The sequence below is a fragment of the Oenanthe melanoleuca genome, chromosome 7 (genome assembly GCF_029582105.1).
Source record: "Oenanthe melanoleuca isolate GR-GAL-2019-014 chromosome 7, OMel1.0, whole genome shotgun sequence".
Taxonomy (NCBI): domain Eukaryota; kingdom Metazoa; phylum Chordata; class Aves; order Passeriformes; family Muscicapidae; genus Oenanthe; species Oenanthe melanoleuca.
The window spans coordinates 18,842,977-18,865,066 of record NC_079341.1 but is presented as its reverse complement, the minus strand read 5'-3'; the positions used below and the strand labels follow the sequence as shown (position 1 = coordinate 18,865,066).

The 22,090-nt window shown below is 35.7% G+C and overlaps 1 protein-coding gene across 2 annotated transcripts in view; it reads left to right on the top strand.

The window, feature by feature from the left end:
• Positions 1 to 22,090, top strand: part of B3GALT1 (beta-1,3-galactosyltransferase 1) — a 164,862-nt gene that overhangs the window by 54,223 nt on the left and 88,549 nt on the right. Inside the window, exons 1-2 of one of the 2 annotated variants that reach the window (XM_056496762.1) lie at positions 14,620 to 14,698; positions 15,888 to 16,027. The gene's annotated coding sequence lies outside the window, so the exon portion shown is untranslated. Of the gene's footprint in view, positions 1 to 14,619; positions 14,699 to 15,887; positions 16,028 to 22,090 lie in introns of those variants that run through there. The other variant, XM_056496761.1, reaches the window with a different exon arrangement.

The following is a 22,090-nucleotide window of genomic DNA, read 5'->3' as shown; positions in this document are numbered from 1 at the left end:
CCGAGGCATCAAGTTTGAAAATATTTCAGAAGTGTCATATTTTTAATTTTAGAAAGTACCCTAGGAATCAACTAAAGATACCACACAAAGAAATAGCCTTTGGTAGGATGACTCTAAACTCTAGATAATCTGTGACTTGAATAAAATTGAATTTTCAGAACTGAAGATCTACAGCTTGTGTTGTTTGTGCAGCTGTTAATAGCGTCAAATCATGAGTTCATTACAAGTTTCTGATAAATTGTCTGATATATGGTAGATGGAAAAAACACTGAAACATCATAAATAAAACTACTTTCAACAATATAGCTTGAATGGTCAATGAAGGATGACTTTCCTTCACAACTTGTACCTTAATGAGTTTCAGTGGGCAGGTGAATATCATTCTTATAAAAAATAGAGGAGTAAAGCAGCAACTTGGCATATACTCTGATTTTGTTAGCTCCTAGATTTTGAAGTAGTAGTCAGATTTTGTTAGCTGCAATGTAGGTATCTGTGTTTTGGTTACCTTATTACTGCAGACTGCACTGGTGTGGCCACACTGAATCCCACAATTTAGTGCGTCATTCTGTCTTCCCAAATAGACACAACAGATTTGTGCTTTCTAAGAGAAGGAAATGCCTGGCTCTTAGAGTAAAGCAAGCTGTCACCACAACTATTTGCTGTCTCTTTCTTGGCATAAAACCATTGCCATAGAAGGTCACAACACTATGGATTCAGGGAGCAAAGACTCAGGCAGGAGCACAGTGGGGATGACACAGCATGTTCCCATTGCTCACACTGGCTTTTCCATGAGCCTTAGAAGTCTTGTTCAGACTTATGGGTAGAACAAAAAGAAAGGTGCAATTATGCAGGACAAAAGACACAGCTGAGATTATCTGCAAGAATGTCCTTGATATTTTTCTGATTCTCCAAAATCTACAATCTCTGTGTGCTGGCAAAGAAAGATGACACCACATAGTTTACTGATATATGTGAAATCTCAAAAAGAGCTCTTCTCTTTGTAAAATCTTCCCTTAGTAAAAAAGAACTAGATTCCTGTTTTGATCTCCAAGTATTTGTATTTTTTCAAATAATTATGATTACATTGTTTTAGGATTCTGAATTACCTGGATGTGTCCTCTAAATGTTAATTTCCTTTTACTGGAATGATAGGATAAATTTTGAAACAAATGATCAAAGATACAGGGTTTCTTAAGATGAAATAGCTTTGAAGATCATAAACAGACCCCTGGAAGGGAAATCTACATGGAAATTATTTAGTCAGCTTAAGAGGCAGAATTTGAGATGGCTCTAATTATTTCTGGTAGGAGGATGACAAACACAGGGGCAGAGATAAGTAAGGGTTCAGAGATCTATATTCTGCATATTCTATATTCAGTTTGGGTTTTTGGGGTTTTTATCACCCAAAAGTGAGTAAGTTCAGGAAATCATCTTGAGTCAGATATCAAGGTATACTAAGTAATCTCTCACTTGGGACAATCAGTTACACACTGTTAAGGAATCTGCAGTCTAGCTGTAATGTCTTTTCCTTCCCCCCTGCCTTCCCCCCCCACAGGATTTTGCTTGCATTTGTCATGTTTAAATGTTTTACGTCTAAATATTTAAAGGAACATTTGGAGGTCACAAAACTAAGGCAGATAATGACTGTTGAGCCTAGATTCTGACTAAACTGTTAAATCCATGCTAAGAGAAGCACCAGGAAGCCTCTTCTCTTACTAGGAACTGCTGGTAACCTGTGGCAGATACAGAGTCATAGACATCCATTTTAGGCATACTCCAGTGCAGTTCTTTATGCAAGGCAAGTCTTAGTCTCATGAAAGAAATCCTTTTATCATTATTTCACCTGTATCCTGTTTTTTTTGGGTTTTTTTAATGGGAATTTCTTAATTTCCTGCAGTTCAACACTAAACAGTAGTTCCTTCCTCTTTTAAGGGGGTTCTTAGATGGCAACAAATACTACTGCTAAACGGAAGAGACAGGAGCTACCTCAAGTGCATGAAATCCCAGTTATTAAGAAATGAAAATTTTAAAAATACTGAGAAAGAATGTGTTATCATGTAAAATATTAAGGTTGACTTACTGTTTTCAACATTTTAACGGATAATTTTGACTTTTTTTTTCCTCTAGACAGTCCATGTTTGGAAGAATTCATTTCATATCATGGAAAACAAATTAAGCCTTTGCAATTAATAATTTTAAACACTTTAATTTCACTGAGGCTTAGAAGCCAAGAAAAAGTACACAGAGGAAAAACAGTTTGGGGAAAACAGCTGGAACTGACAAAACCAGCAATGGATAGAGGGATGAAATTGAGACTCTAGACATGATGATAAGCAGCTTTTTAAAGATGCCCTCTGCTTTTGCTGTGTAGCTAAAGATAGAGACCTGGCCATCTTCCCTGCCAACCCCTTACAATGGTGTGTATCATTCCCATGCAGCTGACACCTGACTGAAGTCATCCATCTTGTTGCCCCTACAGGACTGAAGGGCTTTTGCTGCTGGTCTATAATATGCTTAAATCTCCACAGAAGCCTAAGTATCATTGTTAAAAATCCTAAATAGTTAAAATGTACAAGCATTAAATGAGATATAAATACTAAGATTTCTAAGATAACCTGCATATGAAAGATTCTTGGAGAATGACAGACTTTTTTCAGTACAGATTTGGAACACTGTCACAAAGTTTGGGCTTTTTTAGCTTCCCAGACAACAAAGTTATCTTATAGCAACTACAAGGTTATGAAAATGTAGGTTCACACTAAAACATATTAATACTTTTCTCCAAATTACATCACGTTAAAAATTGGAAACCACCTCTACTGCATCTTCTGACAGTATTTATAAAGACCTACACACCCTCTGCCAACAAAAAGAGAGATTTATATCTGGACAGGTACATTATTAAAAGTAGAAAAGCAACCCAATTTCTGCTTTACTGTCCAAAATCCCATTTGGTTTCCTGTAAGAGCAACACATCATGCACTATTATCCAAGTGATGTCTCTCCAGATTAACACAGGGAGCTGTTCTCTCTGTTAAAGGAAGAATGCTTTAGTCCACAGAAGAAATGCAAATCATTTGAAGCTCCCTCTGCACAGGCGAAGGGAAAGAAACTGGAGAAGGGCTAGGAAAATCTAATTTGGTGCTGCATATCTGTACTTAGCAGGGACTGTCATATCGTCCAGTTTTCAAGAGAAGCTGAAGAAGCAAAACCTGCTGAAGAAGAGCTTTCTAGAGGTAGCGGATTTGCTGCACTGGGCAAGCTGTAGCCTTTTTTATTGTAATTGCAGAAGTGTTCTGGCTTCCCTTTTACTGAGATTTGTTTTGGTCATTCCACAACGGTCTTCTGCAAAACCACTGGTGGTGCATTGGTGCCAGACTTGATAACTTATTTCAAAACTCTGGCCTATTTGGCTACATACTAGCAACAGGATTTGCTAACTCATTTCAAAGTAGCATGACATAGTTCCATCTGGCACTCAGCATTTCCAAGGCAAGCATAGCACATTAAGCTCAGGAAAGGCTATAGGTCACCAATGTGCTTTACTTTTGACAAATCTTCATGGGCTGTTTTTCTGAGATTGAATTGTACTTTTATTTCCTCCTGAGGAAGCCTGCTTATTTTTCATTGATTTCCATTAAAGTAAGGAGAGCACTGATCCAGAAACAGTTCATGAATTGCATTATCCAGTTTAATTAGAGGGAACAGAAAGTTTCTCCACAGACAGAATAGTCAGCATTCAGCCCAAAATTCAACTTTTGGCAGTAATGGCTGTGGCTAGCAATGATCCGAAGTCACAGCCAGTGCCAGCTACCCCTTCCACTCATTATGCAGTACATTAAGAATGATGCTATAGCATGTTCTCTGTTTCAATATTTAGTACTATATAGCAAATATGTATGTTTAAATTTCTTTCTCCATTAAAACCTGTGTCAAAAACAGTCCAATAGCGAAGTCATTTGAATTATGTATTAAATCAAATTATTGTTTTGCTTTTTCTAGCTATCTGTAAATCTTTTGCTATCAAGCCAATTAAATATTTGTAGTAACAAAAAGTCAATAATCTGTATACACTGTTGTTACCTTGCTGCTGCAAAAAATTTATGGACAGGATGTGAAATCTTAAAAGTTCACCGATAAACCTGTATTTGGGAGAGCATAAAGATATGCATCAGCTGAGATCTGTGCCAGGGAAATTAAGGGAAAAAGAGTCCCCACAGCTTTCCCAGATCATCTAAGCTTAAATTCTGTGTTGTAACATGATGATACTCAAATACTTGCAAGAGATTAAATGGTATTTGGTAGAGGCGTATGCAGTTCTCAGATTCTGGCAATAAATACCTTGTGTCTTATTCTCAGTACAGACACAAGTTCAGAGAGGAGAAGGTTTAATACAGTCAGAGCATTCCAGGAAATGTCATCGTTTCACCATGTTGATATTATATTGTCATAAAATTTGGAAAAAAAATAATAGGAGATTAAAAATACCCTATAAAACTTGTATTTTGGCTTGAAACAGTGGAAAAAATACTTTATGATTAGAATATGAGGGCATGGCCAGCTAGGTCTTCAAAACTATCTAAAATATCCTATTAACTTTTTTTTTTACTTCTTTGGCTTGAATAACAACTTAGCCTTATTAGATCGCACCTAGAGTACTGGGTCACACACTGTACCCACTGCTGAATTACAAGTAACATTTACTAATCTTGGATTTTTACATTTCATACCTACAGAACCTCTAAAACATATTCCAGATTCATTGCTGAAGTTTCGATTTCTTACAGCTGTAATGGAAACTCTGTTTCAAAGAAAGGAATGAAATTTCAAAAAAGTCAACGTGTACTTTCCCCTGGATCTGATCAACAGACTCCGGCAGTGAGATACACAAACTAAATTCTCCTCAACATAATAGTTGCAAACTGTGGTACACCATCTTAGCTAGCTAAAAGTTCCCCATTTTGCCAATACAGGTTTTTATTGAGGCCACTTCCAATTTTAGAGTATGCTTGTTTGGATTGTCTCTTCCACCTGAGAATCGAGCTGGAAAATTTTCTAGTATTTAATCATTTTTGATAACCACATCAAAACTACTGAGAGAGCTACATCACACACTGTAAACATAAAAAAATCCCACAGAATTATGTGGATTCTTCCAACAGGAATTACTACAGCATTATAAAGCTGAAAACTACCAGTGAAGGTACTTTCTATGGCTGTGTAATGGTAGCATCTGAAGCACAAAAGAAATATGACCATGTAGATTTTCAAGTTATGAGTTTTCTTGTGAAAGGTCTACTAGTTAAAAGTAGGCTGCAGCTTGCATTCATTAATTCATTGTGAGATGACCACCTGCATTATGGACTTCCACACAGATTCTTATCCCACATAAAGTTCATTTCTGCAGCAGATGCACCATCAGTGTTTGAGTTGTCAAAAATAAAGTTACTTTAGCTGCAATTCAAAGTGCACAGATAGACGCAAGAGGTCATGGGCAGGATAAAATTAAATAGCTTGTGTGTAGATAGCCTTACATGATCTTAATTATTATATAATAAGCATGTAATTTTAAAACAATATTGGCATGGCTTAAAAGGCTATACTCAAATCCAGCACAGTGATCTCCTTTACATTGCATATCTGACCAGATGAGGTAGTAACACCAGGGAAATAATACCTCTCTGCATGGAGAGAATTCATGGTTGAAAGGGTGGTGGCACAAACAAACAGCCAGCAAAAAAATTCCTATTAAATGTAATTCTGGTGCCTCTGTTCTGTTCCAGGACAATAAACTGCAGGCAAAACAACTTGTCACATGTAGATCTGTACCTCCAGCATGCAGGGTCCAGGACCAGGATAGGTTCTGCCCAGCAATCACATGTCACACTACCAACAAGGAACATGGAACTGGGTGGGTAGCAGAAGACTTGAGTCTGTACTAAATGGATGAGAGCTAGCAGGCAATTTAATCAAAGTAAAATGAAGTAGAATGGATGGATTAGAAAGGAGATTTATCTTAGTACACAGTCTGTGTAGAAATAGTAAAAAAAATTCACAGGATCATAAGGTATTTATTATGGCACATTAGAAAACCTTTTATGTTCAAGATTTTACAAAAGCTCCTCACAGTTTCTTTCTAAAACCCCATAGCTTTGAACCTTTTCAAATACAAACTGTTTGCATGCAGAATATACAGTATGTACTTAGTATTCATGTAGGACTTTTGCTGATGAAATTTTTTTATTTTATTTTGATAACACTTTCTTAATTTGGATATAAATCTATCTTTCTATCTTTTCAAACAGAAAACATAGTTTATTTATATGATTATTCTCACTATAAATCATGGAATATACACTAAGAATATGCTGGGAGGGAAACTATTCTCTCTTTTCCTTTGTGCATTATAATATATCAGTTTCTGTGGCAATCAACTCCTAAATGTTGTTAATGAAATCCCCTATTATTACACTTCTGGGAAAGACATATTCAAATACCTAGCTTCTGAAACATATGGGCTTGGGAAGTGTTAAAAATGTGGCACTGAATTCCTTGAAAAAGATGTATTTAAAAAGAATACCATGCATCAATTTTGCATGTCAGATTCTTTTTTATTAATAAATGCTCACAATATGTATTTCCTTTCTTAACTGTGATGGGATTCTCATAAATAAAGGTCTCCAAAATTAGTCTTTAGCATCACAAAGATGTCCTAGTTATTCAGTTGACATTTGTACTTCTAGTGGCACCCATCTAGAGGCAGTGTAAATAGAGCAGATACCATGGCCCAGGTAGGTCTGACAGGCCCTGTGCATGGCTCAGATTCCCACAGTGCTGCAGGGGACAGGCAGCTGTGCCCAGTGCAGCAATGCTTTGAGGGGCGAAGAGGCGCCTTAGGGCTCCAATGAGAGCATCACGGTACGGGCTCAACTTAATCAATCCCCAGGGTTAGGTGAAGAAGCTGTTAACAGAGAATCAAACAGGCTCTTGATTTTTATTTGCATCCTTCTGCAGCATGTGGTACAAGTCTCTTTCTCAGTCACCTGAGCACTTTTACCAACTAGCATTCCTTCTGTTCTTTCTGTAGGACACGTTGATGTCACACAATGTCTTTCACACTTTTCCAATGCCACATAATAGTTTTCAAGGATTTGTGTGTTTCAGTAAGTATAGAAGTTTCTGAATAACTATATTTAGTGAGATATATTTCTGCTTGATGGTGTACAGGAAAACTAAAAAGAAAAAAGACTAACTTTTCCTGGGGATTATTCTTGACAATGCCATTAGGCAAGTTTCTGAAGTCCAGAGAAAATTATTCTCTTTAGCCTGATAGTACCATGAATTATAAGAATTAGGTATTCTTGTGGAATTCAGCACATAGTTGAATGAAAAGCAGAACCACTAACCAATCTAGAAATGTGTGTATGTCAAAATTTGGGTTTTTTCCTAGCTATTGCATTTTCTTCATCATAATTGGTTCCTTAATTTGAGGCCATAAAGGCTGACTCTGCCCCAATACTGGGTCTAGATAAGTACCTTCTCTCAAAAGAAATTCCATGTTCTGGTAGTATGATGGCATTCCATATGGGAAGAGATAAAACTTCTTTGCAAATTTTTGGCTTATATATAACAATTTTATGAACTGCTTATATTTATTTTCCTCCAAAAGATTTCTTCAGCAATGCCTAAATGTATTTCTACTTAATAATAAGCTGACACAGTTTTCTACCAGAAAAAAAAAAAAGGATGATGAGGCACACTAATAAGCACAGCTGTATATTCCTTTCTTACATATGGCCTTTTTGCAACTGTGTTAATGAATATACTTTTGAATTCTCATTAATTTAGCATCTTAAGAAAAGTTAAAAATATTACATGTGACATTATGGTTCAAGCATACAGTATTATAAGAACCAGCTAGTGTATTTTTCTGAAAAAAACTAGAAACTTTATGGGACAATGTGAGGATATGGCAAGAAAATTTTCTAGTGATCCAATGGAAGTCCCTTTGTCCTCTGTGAATTGCAAATATATTGCACATGGAGCAGAACTGGCCATTGCAAAATCTCCTGTAATTTGAAAGAGTCAGTGTAACACCAGTAATTGACAACATTCTGAAACACCACCTTGAAAAGCTGAAGACCAAAATTTCTTTTTCTGAAATAGAGGAAGGGAAGAGGATATAGATATTTCTAGTTGTATTATGGCTGCAGGGTTGCGGCTGGTAGGCCTGGAAATGAACCTGAAAAACTCTTTTTCACCTGCATGATATTGTCACCATTAGAAAGCCCATCTATAATAACTGGCAACCCAATAGTCATTCTACGTTAGTGTAATTGTTTTCTGAGTGGAAACACACCATCTGATTATCACACATACTCAGAACTGCATCACAAAACTACCATAACAACAGACTGGCTTCTTTTTACCAGACTTCCCAATCAGTTGTCTAATGCTTCAGGAAAAAAAACAAAACAGCTGGTAAACCAGATTCTGAGTGAGAAAATGCCTGACTGAATTTTAAAATTTATTCATTGCCAGTTAGAAACTCATAGTATCTAATTCTACAGTAATGGATACTGGGCCTGGAGGGACAGTAAAGAATTAACTTATCTGAATCTAGTCAAGGATAGAGACTGGGGGTTTTGTCTTACATTAATTCTACTATACATGTTCCATCATATGCCAAGCATGATGGAAAATAAAGGAAAAATAAGATTAGTTTAAGGTTTTCTAAATATAGAAAACAAATAAATGATGTTTTATCTAATTGTTGAAGACACTGCTGAAGATAATGATTAACTAATGCAGGGTGGTGAGAGCAATATAAAGTAGGTTAATCATCTAGAGCTCATGCAAACCCTGTTAGCCTCTAGTCAGACATTTCCCTAAGGTATCAACATAATTTGAATTTCAAAAAAGAGCTTAACAGAATATTGTTCTTTCTTTTTTGTTAAATAGGGATTTGGACCATAAAAAATCAACTTTACCTTTTCTAAATTTCTGTGTAATCATCTGATCTGAGCTAGTAGCTTAAAACTTAGTAACGTGAATATTTCCTATTAGCTCCAGAGAAGGCAGCGGTAAAGATCCCATGAAGGTTTTTAGTCCTTAGTCCAAGATACGAAGCACTTGGAAATTCTCATGAAGCTAGATAATCTCTGCTAGATGAGAAAGGTTTTATACCATGCCATGTTAAATGTCTATACTCTCCATTCCATGGGGATACAAATCTGTACTCCATCAGTGAAGTCAATGCAGCTAACTTATACCACCTGAGCATCTGATGCACACACAGAAAAAAATACCTAAAGGATGATTTCCCAATGTAATATTCATAGAAATGAAAAGCAACCCTAAGAGGAAAAACCTTGTAATTCAACCCATGATTGTGTGTATAGAAAAGTAGTTTGTTTGCATTATCTTTCTTTTTAATTCTACATTTTAAAAATTCCAAATTCCAAATTTTAACATTTCCAAAATTCCAAAAAATTCTGCCTCTCATGCTGTTAATAAAATGTGTTACTGTAGTATTGAGGAGCAGAAATTTAGTGAGACTATATTAAATCTAATTCATTTTAGGCAGCCATCAGGGATGTTCATAACAAGGAGAAGTGACCTTAAAAATATTGAGCTTTTGCATTGTATTTGTAGGATGTGTCATTGTTCTTTCTCAACTCCCACTCCCCAAATTTAAAAATCTAAATTTTACATTGCTGAGAATATTACAGCCATTACTATTTTTAGTATTATTAATTTAGTTTACTGCTCACAACCATAAAGGTCAGTAGCAGTCCTCTGTCAAGAGAAGGACTGGATGTAAGATGTAAGAGAACAGCAGAAGGAAAGAGTGTGAGATTGATCCGTGTGGTGCAGTTCTGAGTCAAACAAACCATATATGCCAAAGGGAAAGTGTGTCTGATTCAGTTCTGTGGGCCCTACTACTTTGATAATTCGGCAGCAAAGAACTTTGTGATCCTGATAAATTTGCTTTCAAAGTCCTGTCTTGGCTGTGCTACTCACAGAAGGAGCAAGCAGAGAGGAGAAACAGCACTGCTTTTCCCTGTCTTGGCAGTCTCCAAACTCTCTGCACCTCCGGTTCCTCTCCAGTAACATTCACGGTGGTATTCTTCTGCTAATCTCTTCCTGTGTAACACACTTCAGAACAGGATTTCTCACATAGAACCAAGAGAGAGGAAATACTTTGCATAAGGAGAATGAAATCTGAGAGAGCAGTGTCTTGAAAGTAAGTTTCGGACATTGTGTGGAAGTTTGGACAACGCATCACATAGGACATGAGAGGACCAAGGGAACCAGGAAAGAGGGAGACTGAGGCTCATATTACCATTGCAAAGTTCATCCAGCTCAAAAGCATATACCAGCAGCAACTGGAAATACAGTTAACTTCTTACCCCACTAACTCTCATTTTACATACTTGTTTATACATAGCCTATTCAGCCTTCAGTAGCAGAGCTGTCTGAAATTTGTAATGTGATGTTTCATGGATGCATGAATATTTGAGCTGTAATTATTTTATCCAAACAGGTTTGTTCTACTTTAATCACAGTATAACTAGGTTTCAAAATACATGTCTTTAGTAAGCACTGAGGTGGAAAATAGGTATCAAAAATCTTATTAATTGAATACAAAATTAAAAAACCAACTGTATAGAGCAGCACATGAGGGTAGGGAAAAACGGGGGGAAATCATATAATTATTTAAAGCACAGAGATGAACTATTTAGAATCCTACCAGCAGACAATTAAAATAATAATAGATACTGGTAGTTTCAAATTCTTGGTAATAATTTATATAAGATAGTAAAAGACATTGCAAAATAAAAATTAATCAAGAAAAGTCATTTCTAAAAAAGTAAGTCAGCATAATGAGGTAAAAATTAAAGAATGAGACCCTCTAAATTGAACAGGAATTTTTAATCAGAGGGTGAAATACCAAATAATATAACCAAGATAGTTTTACATTTAGCAATTGATCTGCTGTATATAGGAAAAAAAAATTCAGTGCAAAAGAAAGTGCATTACACTGTAATGAGCAGATTAATTAATTAAATGAAGTAAGAACTGTATTAAAGAGCATGTATAACAAGGAATTTCCCATCTCAGGCAGCCGACTGGTATGCTCAGTTTTCATATCAAGGTACAATATTTCTGGAGCACTGATTTTTCATCAGGACTGAATCCATAATGCTACAAAAGGGAAAAGGCACAGAATCAACCCTCTTTTTTATGCAAAGGATTATAAAAGGAATTTAAAAACATGGACATTTTAAGCAGATTTAATTGTTCAGTTGAGATAAAAGATATTAAAAGTACTAAAAATAAGAACTACTTTTTTTTCAACTGACAAAACATCAGATGTTATTTATTCTCTCACTCAGCAAACAGAGTCCAGTTATTTGGATGTCAGCTGTTGAAAAAATCGTTGTGTGAAAGTTAAAATGCTCACTGCAAAAGCACAGTTCAATTAAGCAGAGTCTGCACAGATCAGTCAGAGAAGGTCATGCTTTACTGACACACAGGAGTACTGTGAAGACGTTACTGCCATGACTGATGAAAGGAATTCAGCAGATTTATGATACCCTGATTTGACAGTGCCCTTCCCTCAGAAATTAATGATTGCAGGACAGTACTAGGACATCAGGAGTAAATGAAACGGTTAGTTAAAAATAAGAGCTGAAAAAAATACATATGAAAGCTTTTTTTTAAATGTTTTGGGGATGAATTATGTAGGTCTAAATCAAACTTGCAGCACATCCATATTATTTGGTTTGGGACAAGGATACTGACTCCTTTTAAAGGGCAGCTAACTTACAGGGAGATTACATTACCTACAGGAATTAGTAGATGACCAAGTTGATTCTGTTCTTTAAGATGCTTAATACAGAGCAGCTGGACAGCCACTTACCATGGAAAAATAGTGTGCTGTCCTGTGCTGAAACATGAGATCTTTACTGAGTCTTTGGAAAAATCAAAGTATAAATTAAGTATAAATTCAGCAGCTTTTTCCAGCCTGCCTGGAAGATACAGATGTGTAAAATTTTCTTCATAAATTCTATCAGTGCCTCTAATGGAACAAAAAACTTCTTACATAAATATTAAGCTACCCAATACAACAAGAGTAGATCTAGTACAGAATCCTAAGAATTTCTGATGGCTCATAGAAGGTGTCATCTTCTATGAAATGCTGCAAGTTTTCAGAGTAATTGCTGAAAAATTCTATCAGATACACATTAAAAGTTCTTTGTTCCCTGTAATTGAAACTTGTGTTATTAATTTACATTAAAAAGTGCTGCTTTTTCTCCTAGATGAGAATTGGTATAAAGTAATCAGAATTAAAAACAAGACTGTCAAAGACAAAGTCAAACTGGGACAGAGAATCAGAAATTATGAGTGCAAAAAATAAGCTTGAAACTAGGATAAGGGGTAACTAAAGGCTGGATAAAACATTAATATCCACAATGATGGGGTATTATCTTTATTATCTGTATTATTTTACAATCAACTAAAAATTTCATTTGTTTTTTTTTTTCCCTGAACTTTTCTTCTCCTTGATGTGGTCTGAAAGGAATTTGTTTTTCATGCCTTTGAGAAAAGTGTTTTCTGCAAGGGAGACAGTCTTCCTTTTCTGGTTCATATGTTAAAATACACCATGGTCTTGGAGCTTTCAGCCCCACTGTGCATGCAAAGGGATCCTTCCCCAGTGAGCTCAAGACTCCAGACCTCACCATAGTTTTCTCTGCTTCACAGTATATCATGTACAAACACTGGCCAGTAGCCTGAATCCCCTACATACCTGAGATTTCCAGATGCAAGCTGATCTGACTTGGTTGCTGAAACAGGGTTGTAGATACCAAAGGAACTAGAATAGATGGAGTGACACCCCTATCTGATTATTTTTGAGCAATGGGGAAGGTAGTTCAGGTATGGACGAATGAGCACTGCAGCTCATTATCATTTTAACCAAGCCATCTTTATGTAAAGGTTTTAAAACAGAATGAAGTTACCATGGAAACTGATTGAAGCTAAGACTTACTGTAAATTCTTTTCTAGACAATGATAACAGGACTGACAGGTGGGCTGTAAAAGGAAAACAAGTACAATACAGAGTAAGGCAGGTTGATCTGTTTCCCCTTCCCATAAGTGTTGTGATTTATAGCTCTGCTTTATCTCTACATTTTCCATGGTGCTATATTGAAAATATTTTAGAAGAAGCTCCCACCTAAACAAACCTTTTATTTTGTCATAATCATATCTGCAAGGGGATATATATGAAAAGAGAAAAGAGCTAAAGGGCAGGGCACTCCACTTATTTTCCCAATCTATTCTGTCTTACTAGAATCATCAGGAAGGGAGAGCCATCACTCAGGAAACACATTTGCATAAAGTGCCCTTTCCCACCAGTGTTTATATTTTGGTCTTGAAATATGCTCTAGGTACGTTTACATCCTAGCACAGTGCTCCCCTTGTGCACTATTAAAGAAAGTAACAGGAATTAAATTATTTTACTGAAGAAATACCCCTTTTCCCTTTCCCATAAATTTAAAAGTATACTTATTTTCTGTAATCCTATTTTTAAAAAATTCTTTGTAAATATCTTCCTTAGCCTGTTGCATAATTGTAAGAATAAAGGAGATTAGTGTATCCAGCCCTCAAAACACAATGCCAGAGGTTTAAGAAGGGAAATTGGCAGAATGAACAGCAGAGATTGTACCTTTTCCACTTGGAATAGTTAGCTGTCAGCACTGGAAAAGATTTTAGCATATGAATATGCAATTTTTTTTTTTAATTCTGTGATGAGTGTTTCTACCTGCTGTGCTTAATTTCCGAATTTCATGTTATCATTAGAGAAAAATAATGTCTTTTGCAATATAATATTCTACCAAAAGGAAGGCATGAGAAGGGGGAAATTCTTGATTTTGTCCTGATACTTTTCTAGCCCAAAGTTTCTTCTTGGTTCTACCTCCCAGCTGGAGCTGTGGTTGTACATGCCTTCTTGACGCAATCCATAAAGCAATTTTCTTCCAAATTTTGAGATTTGCTGTCATCAACAGACATGTTTGGTCCCAGTACACTAGAACCACAACAGATAGTCACCTTTTCCAGCATGTTTGCATTACAGCTAAAAGTAAAAGCAGCAGCTGCTTTTGTTGTCAGAAGTAAATATATTTCTCACCTTCCGTCTCTGCCTTTCTCAGCACTGAGGGGGTGGGGACATGACAGATGGCTCCTGCTAAGTAGTCACTGATAAAATGGTATTTGATGTATGGAATAAATTTTCAGGCAAATAAGAATGCTTTTCATTTAATATCATCCCCATGAAAAGCCGGACACTTAATAAAACGTGGCATGCTCTAAGGCATATCTTACATGTTGAAGTGTGTGAAGATGAGACTAGTGGCAGAGCTCTGTAATAAGTGATGCACAAGCCAATTTTTACTTGTCATAAATGAGTTTTGATTACTGAGTTTATTATGTGTAAAGCTTTTTGGCAATGTGACAAAGGGAAACATGAATCCTAATTCTACTGTTTTTCAGCTAATTACATCATTTATTCTGTCCACCATACAATATTTGGGTGTCTCCAAGCCACAGAAAGCTGCCGGTCCAGGCTCAGTTGCCAGGCATACTTGTGCACAGGTTTGTGAGACTGGACACCCAAGGACTCCTTGTATTTAAGGTAGAACCATTTAAAGGAAGCCATTTTAAGTATTTATATGCTTTCTGTCTTCATTCTGACACAAATCTTACTGGAAAAAGGGTCCAAAAATACAGCTGCTCTCCTTCTCAAGCAAATAAATTCCCCATGAACAAAAAAAATTATTTCAAAATATCTTTGTAATTCTAGAAATAGTATCCCAATAGTCAACAGTTTAATACAATTGCAATTCCTTGGCACTGTTGTACATTCCCAAATTACTTTTCATATCCGGTTGTACAACAAAAATATGTTGTTTCAAATAATCATCACCAGATTCCACAAAGAGGTGCTTATCTCAGATTTAATTAAGGAAGTCAGAGATTTAGAAATAAGAATGTTGGTAATAGTTAAGGACATAACCCAGGACAGTACAATTTTAATTTACAAATTCTCACATAAAGGCATGATTATTAAAAAGCAAAGGTGAGGAAAAGATGCATAAGAGATGAAGGAGGGAGGAAAAAGCAAAGATATAAGTTCTGTGGGAAAAAAACCAACCACAGCAAAAAGAAACAAAAACCCCCACCAATCCAGCAAGCAAACAAAACCCCAAAACCCCCCAAAAAAACAGAGCAAAACAAAACACACCACCAAAAAACACCAAAGAGTGATAAACCAGAAGACAGAACAGACAAACTTTAAACCCACAGTTTACAAAATTGCTATTTGCAATCTAAGGATAATTCTTCCAAACCTGATAAGAATTTTGGGAAAATCACTGAACTTTGCAGTGGTGTCACAAATAGGCAACTCCAAGACCAGCCTAAAAGAAATTAGGTCAGTGCTGCAATTAAACTGGTCTGTGATACCTCTAAGCATGAGTGGTCACTCTAAAAGTGTTTGGGCTTCCAGAGGACAACCTGAAAAACATTTCTATTCTCTGTTTCTCATAACCATGCATTTTCTGTTGCAATACACACATTATTTCTACTTTTTTGTTGACATATTTGTGCAAAAAAATGTATATAAATGGGTTTTATGCATGGATTTAAGTGGTTAGCAGTATAAAATTAGGTCAATATTCATATCTGCAAACTAACTACTTTGGTACTTGACCCCAAGTCTCTAATTGTTCTATCTCTGTTTTCATGCAGGACAGAACAAAAAGTAATGAAACAAGAAGTCTGTTATTTACACATATGCAACTCACACATTTTTTTCAATGCAGGTTTTTCAACACAGAGTCCACATTGGTTTCATATGTGATGAGGAGAAAAGCAAACAGTGGAGAACAGCAGTAGATACGACACAGAAAAGCAAGAAAGAAAAATTAAGAACAAAAAGACAGAGCTGTTTCTAAAACATCAGGTAAGGAATTCAGGTGATTCTCTATATATAAAGTGTAAAACATACAAAGAATTGTGCCAAACAGTTTACCCTGCCCTTCCTAGTATTTCTGCAAATTCCTTCTATATGTGTCTAGGACATATGTACACTCACAATACATATACCTTACTACCTCCACTTAGACAATGAATTTACATTTTGAGTAAAATTGCTGTTACCCTCAGTGCAAATATTCTACATTTCCTTTAATAACATCCATTTCCTGTATTTTGTTTTATTTCCTTTAAACAATCCATTGTACCAGTTGCTATAGAAGCCAACTGAGTAGTGGTTTGACAGAGGTGTAAAAGTGAGTCGTGCTATGTGTGCTCCTGTTCCTTCTCAACAGCCCCAAACCTTACAATGTCCTGTCCTCAAACTGATCTCGAGGCATTACAAGCACACTGCAGCAAAGCACCATCTGTTATCACCCATCCCACCCTTCCTACAGGTGACAGATGGAAAGTTTGTTTAGAGCTTGGGCACACTTACATTTCCTAAGCATGACCAGAGAGGAGTAGAAATATATTTACCAAATATGAACATGGAAGAACAATTCATCCTTTCCTCTTCTGCTCTCCTGCTTTGGAGAAAAGTTGCTGCATTGCTTGCAATGCCACAGTGGGAGCATAAAGGTGGTGGAGACTGTATAATCTCTATTCCCTAAAATAAACTGGACACTAGGCTAACTGCATGCCACCTGATGGAGCTGTTCATGATAGAAACATCCTATAAACTTTTAGTGATACTTACTTTTATATTTTTGCCACAAACAGAAAATGGAAAGAAAACCATAGCTAAACATCATAGATCTATCTACTTAATCAATACTCCTCCCTTCCACTCACAAAACTAAAGCTAACCTAAGATGCTGGTGTAGCAACACACATGAAGTATTAAGAAATGGTTACTTACAGGTTTTTGCATTCCTAAGTAGCATTATCAGCTTATCACACCCATTTAGTATATTGACAAAACAGAAATTCCTTTAGAGTTTGACCCTGTAGAAGTACCTTAACTCATCTACAAAATCCTTATTTATGCTAATATTTAGTTTTCATAGAACAGCATCTAATGCTTCCAGAGACCATGTTTCAGAAGACTGACTCCAAACCTATGGGAATTCATGACTGAAAAGACACGTTCTTTGAATTCCCAAGAGCTCTAAAGACATTAAAACATACAAAAATCCTTAGCCAAGCCTCACAAACTACACAAAACTCATTATTACTGTTAACATATCGATTATGTGTTGCACAATTCATGATAACACAATACTCTGCTCATGGTAACTTTTTGCAGTTTGGTAGGACTGCCACACCTTGAGACATTCTGCTAGTTCCTGGTGTGCTGTTGATTGATAGCTGCTGCATGCTTGCAGAGTATCAGCAAGGATGCCTCTGATGGGAGAAGCAGCCTCATGCAGCTACAGTTTCTCTGCAACATGCAATATTCATCAGTTACAAACTTGGGAATGTCATACTGTAAGAGCTACATGATAAAAAACAGTGCATGGTGTAACAGCTGATTCCATTTGCCACATGGTATGTTATTATTTTGTATTACCTTGGGGAGGGCATTAAAAGCGAAAGAATGGAACACACTCAAGGCATATAGATGAGGGCAAATTGCATAGTTCTTAATTATATCAGTAAGGTCTCTAACTGAAATGGAGATGAAACTAAATAAAGCATTGAAAGTGCAATACACTACTTTCCAGCTACTGAAAAGTAAAAAAAAAACTATATGAGGAATATTTTAGCAGGAAGAAATTGCCAGCCACGATATGTAGAGGCCTACAGACAACATTAAAGCAGATTTGACTCAAAAGTCAGTAAATGCTATGTGCAATGCTACACATATTCCCAAAATATGGTTTTACATCAAAGATAATTTTACATGGGGTAGGTTGGAGAAAGCATTTAATCAATAATCTCTAAATGAGACTCCATAGAGACAGCTATAATAAAACCATTAAATGAATTATTAAAACAATAAAGTGGGAGGGCATTTCTTGAAAACAGTTAAAGCAAACCAATAATAATTAATTGTGTTCATTTGGTATCAGGTAAGTGAGTCGTCCCTAGGACGTATGAAATTTCAAAACAAACAACAACTCCAGATTTAAAAAGGCTTTCTCTTTACAATATATCAGAATTCACAATCAGAATTTTCTGACTGAAACAAAATGCAGCCAAGGTTATATCATTCTTTGGGAGCTGTTATTCAGTCACCACTGAAATTTTAAATGAGAAATACTGTGATACCAAATACCAGAAAAATACAGGCCTGGTGGTTTTAGGAGTAGTTTGACTCTAAATGCCATAGTCTATTGAATCCAACATTTTCAGATCTGTTAAAAGAACAGAATATTTTCAAATTATTCATGATAAGTGTGCAATATTTCAGATGACATCTTCAAATCTGTCATCTATTCAAGTGTTCAGTTTGAGCAGCCAAAAAAGTTGATTGTTCCATTTAGCCAGACCTCTAGCAGGATTAAATCAGATGAATCCTAGTAACTCCAAATATTTCCTATGTGAGTTAAGCACTCCTGTGCTCTCCTGTTAGTTTTTACCAGCTATTAGGAAGATTTTTTTTTTAATATAAGTAATTTAAGTTTCTCAATGTCATTTGAAGAAAACAAGCTCACAGGAAAATGAATAGAGGATCATGGCTGTATGGACTCTGGTAACCTGTACTCACCAAAAACCACTGGGTGCAGTGTATCAGTCTCAAGGTTTGCCATTACACTGGTTAACATCTGTAAATTCTTGCTGCCCAGTAATGATAGGAGGGGCCAAGCTGTAATTGCTGTGCAAATTACTGCATCCATTTTCATTTCTCTGCCAATGATAACACCAACCCATGACACATTCTCCAATGTCTTATCAAAATCTATGAAGTTTTCACACATTTCAGTGTATGTGCCATTCATACTTCTGTTCCAGCCATAAAAAAGGCTGATGGCAGAAGTGACTGATGTCACTAAATGAGGGTTATTATTCAGTGAGAGATAAAGAAAAAAAGGGAGGGAGAAAGGGAGGGAGAAAGCCAGTTCTTACTACTAGGGTGTTCTTCTTTTTTAAGTGAGCAGGAGCCTTGAATATGAGTTAACTGACAGCTCAAGTTTAAAGACACAGTGTTGTAAATAGACTTGCTAAATTACCAAACATTTGTCTATTATTATCTTCTTTAAAGAAAATCTGTTTATTATTACATGACAGAATAATATTTGTATATTTTTTTCTTCTAAGAATGAAGTCAATTCCACACTAATGAAAGATAACTAGTGTTAGACAGAATTACTGTTTACCTTACCATACTATATCGAGCATTTAAAACTACATTTTAAATACTTTGATTTCTGCTATTCTGATAAACTCTGTCACCTTGACAACAAGCATAAATGTATGCTTTAGTTATGATAAATTTTCAGTGCAGCAGTTTTAAATTGGGAATGGAAAATAACTTTTAAAATACTTAGTAATTTCTTCTGAAAAGACAGAAATGTTTAATTAAATATAGGAAATGGAATGTCAGTATGAATTCTTGAGACTAAAATCTTATCATAGCATAGTTATTATTTCTACTGCTATTTTTTATTAAATTTACAAATCATTCAAGTTTCACATTGAACAACTCAGAAAAACCTCAAGAAAATGATAAATGAGAGAGTTTGGGAGTTGAAGTCAAGAAAAGAATCATGATCCAAAGTTTTCTCATGATGAAGTTTTTTCTGCTAGTTCAATTCATTTCGGCACTTAATTTTTTTATTAACTGATCATCACAGTACTATAGTATAATACTGATTATTTTAGTTGTGTTCACTCTCAATGTTGTCAGTTAAAGAAAATGCTGGTAGGCCAAGAACTTGCTGTTTTTCAGAGGAAGAACATTCAATTACATTCAGCAAGAGAATCAGAAATAAGGTATTTTTATCCAACCACAGTTTTTAAGTAAGCAAGTTTGACGAGTGACAGTATCTTAAAAGGGTTTCAGAGAATCTTAAATATGTAGCCTATTCAAGAGTACATTGAACACTATAAAACCATCCTGTCAATTACACACATGTTTGTTTTAGTGAAAATACAGTATTTGAAAATTTGGAAAACTGGTTATGTAAATAATAAACTGGTTATATAAATAATAACTGGAATAATAAAACTGCTAGTACCATCAACCTCTGATTTTCACTTCCTGAGGCACTTTTATAAGTACACCTCTGTTCAAAACATGAAAAATAAGCAACCGCTCTGTGCCTTAGAGGTGCCTCAGACCTAGCTACATACAATTTGTGTATATTTTAGGGCTTCTTTTGATAAATTGTTCAGTCCTCAAGTCTCATATGTTTCTTCTAAAAGACACTGCTGGATATTTGCAGTACATTATGAACAGATGTTATACTCACTCTGCTGATTTGGTTAGGGTACTCATATCTTTACTGGATTATGAAGTATTGAAACCATGAGTGAACAATAATATAGTAAAGAAAATATTTACGATTTCAGTGCTTTTTCTAAATGAAGGTATTCACAGCGTATTTTGGACTGGTGCTTCCAAATTCTTTATTAGTCTTCTTTATTTTGCTTCCTTATTCTGCTTCTAAAGCACTTCCTGATTCTAAATGAGGAATTCTAGGTCTTTTTATTCCAGCAAAAGCTGACAGACTCTCAAGGTAAACAACTGGCAAAATCTCAAATCCTCAGAATGATTTTCTGTCGTTCAGAAGAAACCTCAATAGCATTTGAGAGTAAGGGCCACAATACGCCCGTAATGGTCCAGCAGTGTTACATGTATGTTATTTTTAGGGGAAATTTTTATTAAGCAGATCCCATTTTGCAAGCAAGGTCTTTTAACTGCCATGTCTATACTGCACAAATGGCAAATGCACCCCCTAGTACTGAACAGCTTCTATCCCCTTATTCCCAGAGATATACATCTGTGGTTTTGATATACTGTGTAAGTTCAAAGGAAAACAATTACTTGAAGTAAACAACAGAATCTGAAACATGAACAAGATGAAAAGTACAGAACAGTGTTTTCTGAGCAAGACTCTGCCACCCTTGTGTACACCCTCATCTCCAAGAACACTATACCTGCTCAAGCTGCATCCTAAAAGCAACATTAATTGCTTTCCTGGAACAGACTAGTGAACTGCATGCTCAGATGGTCTCTATAATTTCCTATTTTTAAAGGCAGTGACTGCAATAAAATCATGCTGGCAACAATTATAGCATAAATTGTACATAACTGTATAGAAATAAACCTGCACCTAAGCCTTCATCAAAATGCAATAAAGTGGGAGGGTTTTTAAAACTGGAAAATACAATACTGAGCAGGACTGAAAATACCCTTTGTAATTCCCTGCTTATCCCAACAAAAGATCATCTAATTTCTATAAAGTGAGTTAAAACATAAGAGATAAAAATTCCTTTTAGCTGTTTAGAATGTTACTTTTTTTGACATTGCTGATGACAGTAAATGTGATTAATGGTTGCTGATAATTGTAGTTTTATTCCTCTGCTTATTGCTTGTCAGTAACAATTAATAGCTCCACAACCCCCCCATTCATTTCTCAATATTAAAGAATGATGGCTTGTGGGAATTATGCTAAACTAGCACATTCAATTATATTTTGAATTTTATAGTGTATTGAATAACAGTTTATGGTTTTATAATAGCAGTGATGGTTTATTGTTGCATGACAATCACTCTCATTGCATTTATGTATATCTGGAGAATTACAATTTCTGTACTCATTAAAATTACTCAATTACATGTTAACATTTCTTTAAAAGTACAGAGTGCTTGGTCTTTATCAGTAAAGATGGATTTTAATGACAGTTACATTGGTTCTGTCCCAGTATTTGATGGGCAAGATACAATGTTTAAGGGATGCAAAAGCAGCTCATGCTGCTTGGTACCAAGCACCAGTGAGAATGACACCTGGGATGGCCACCCAGCTCCAAGTGTCCTGCAGCTGGCTGGGCTGTACACAGCAGGCAGTAACTGTTTCATCTAATCATTCCCTAGAATGGTAGG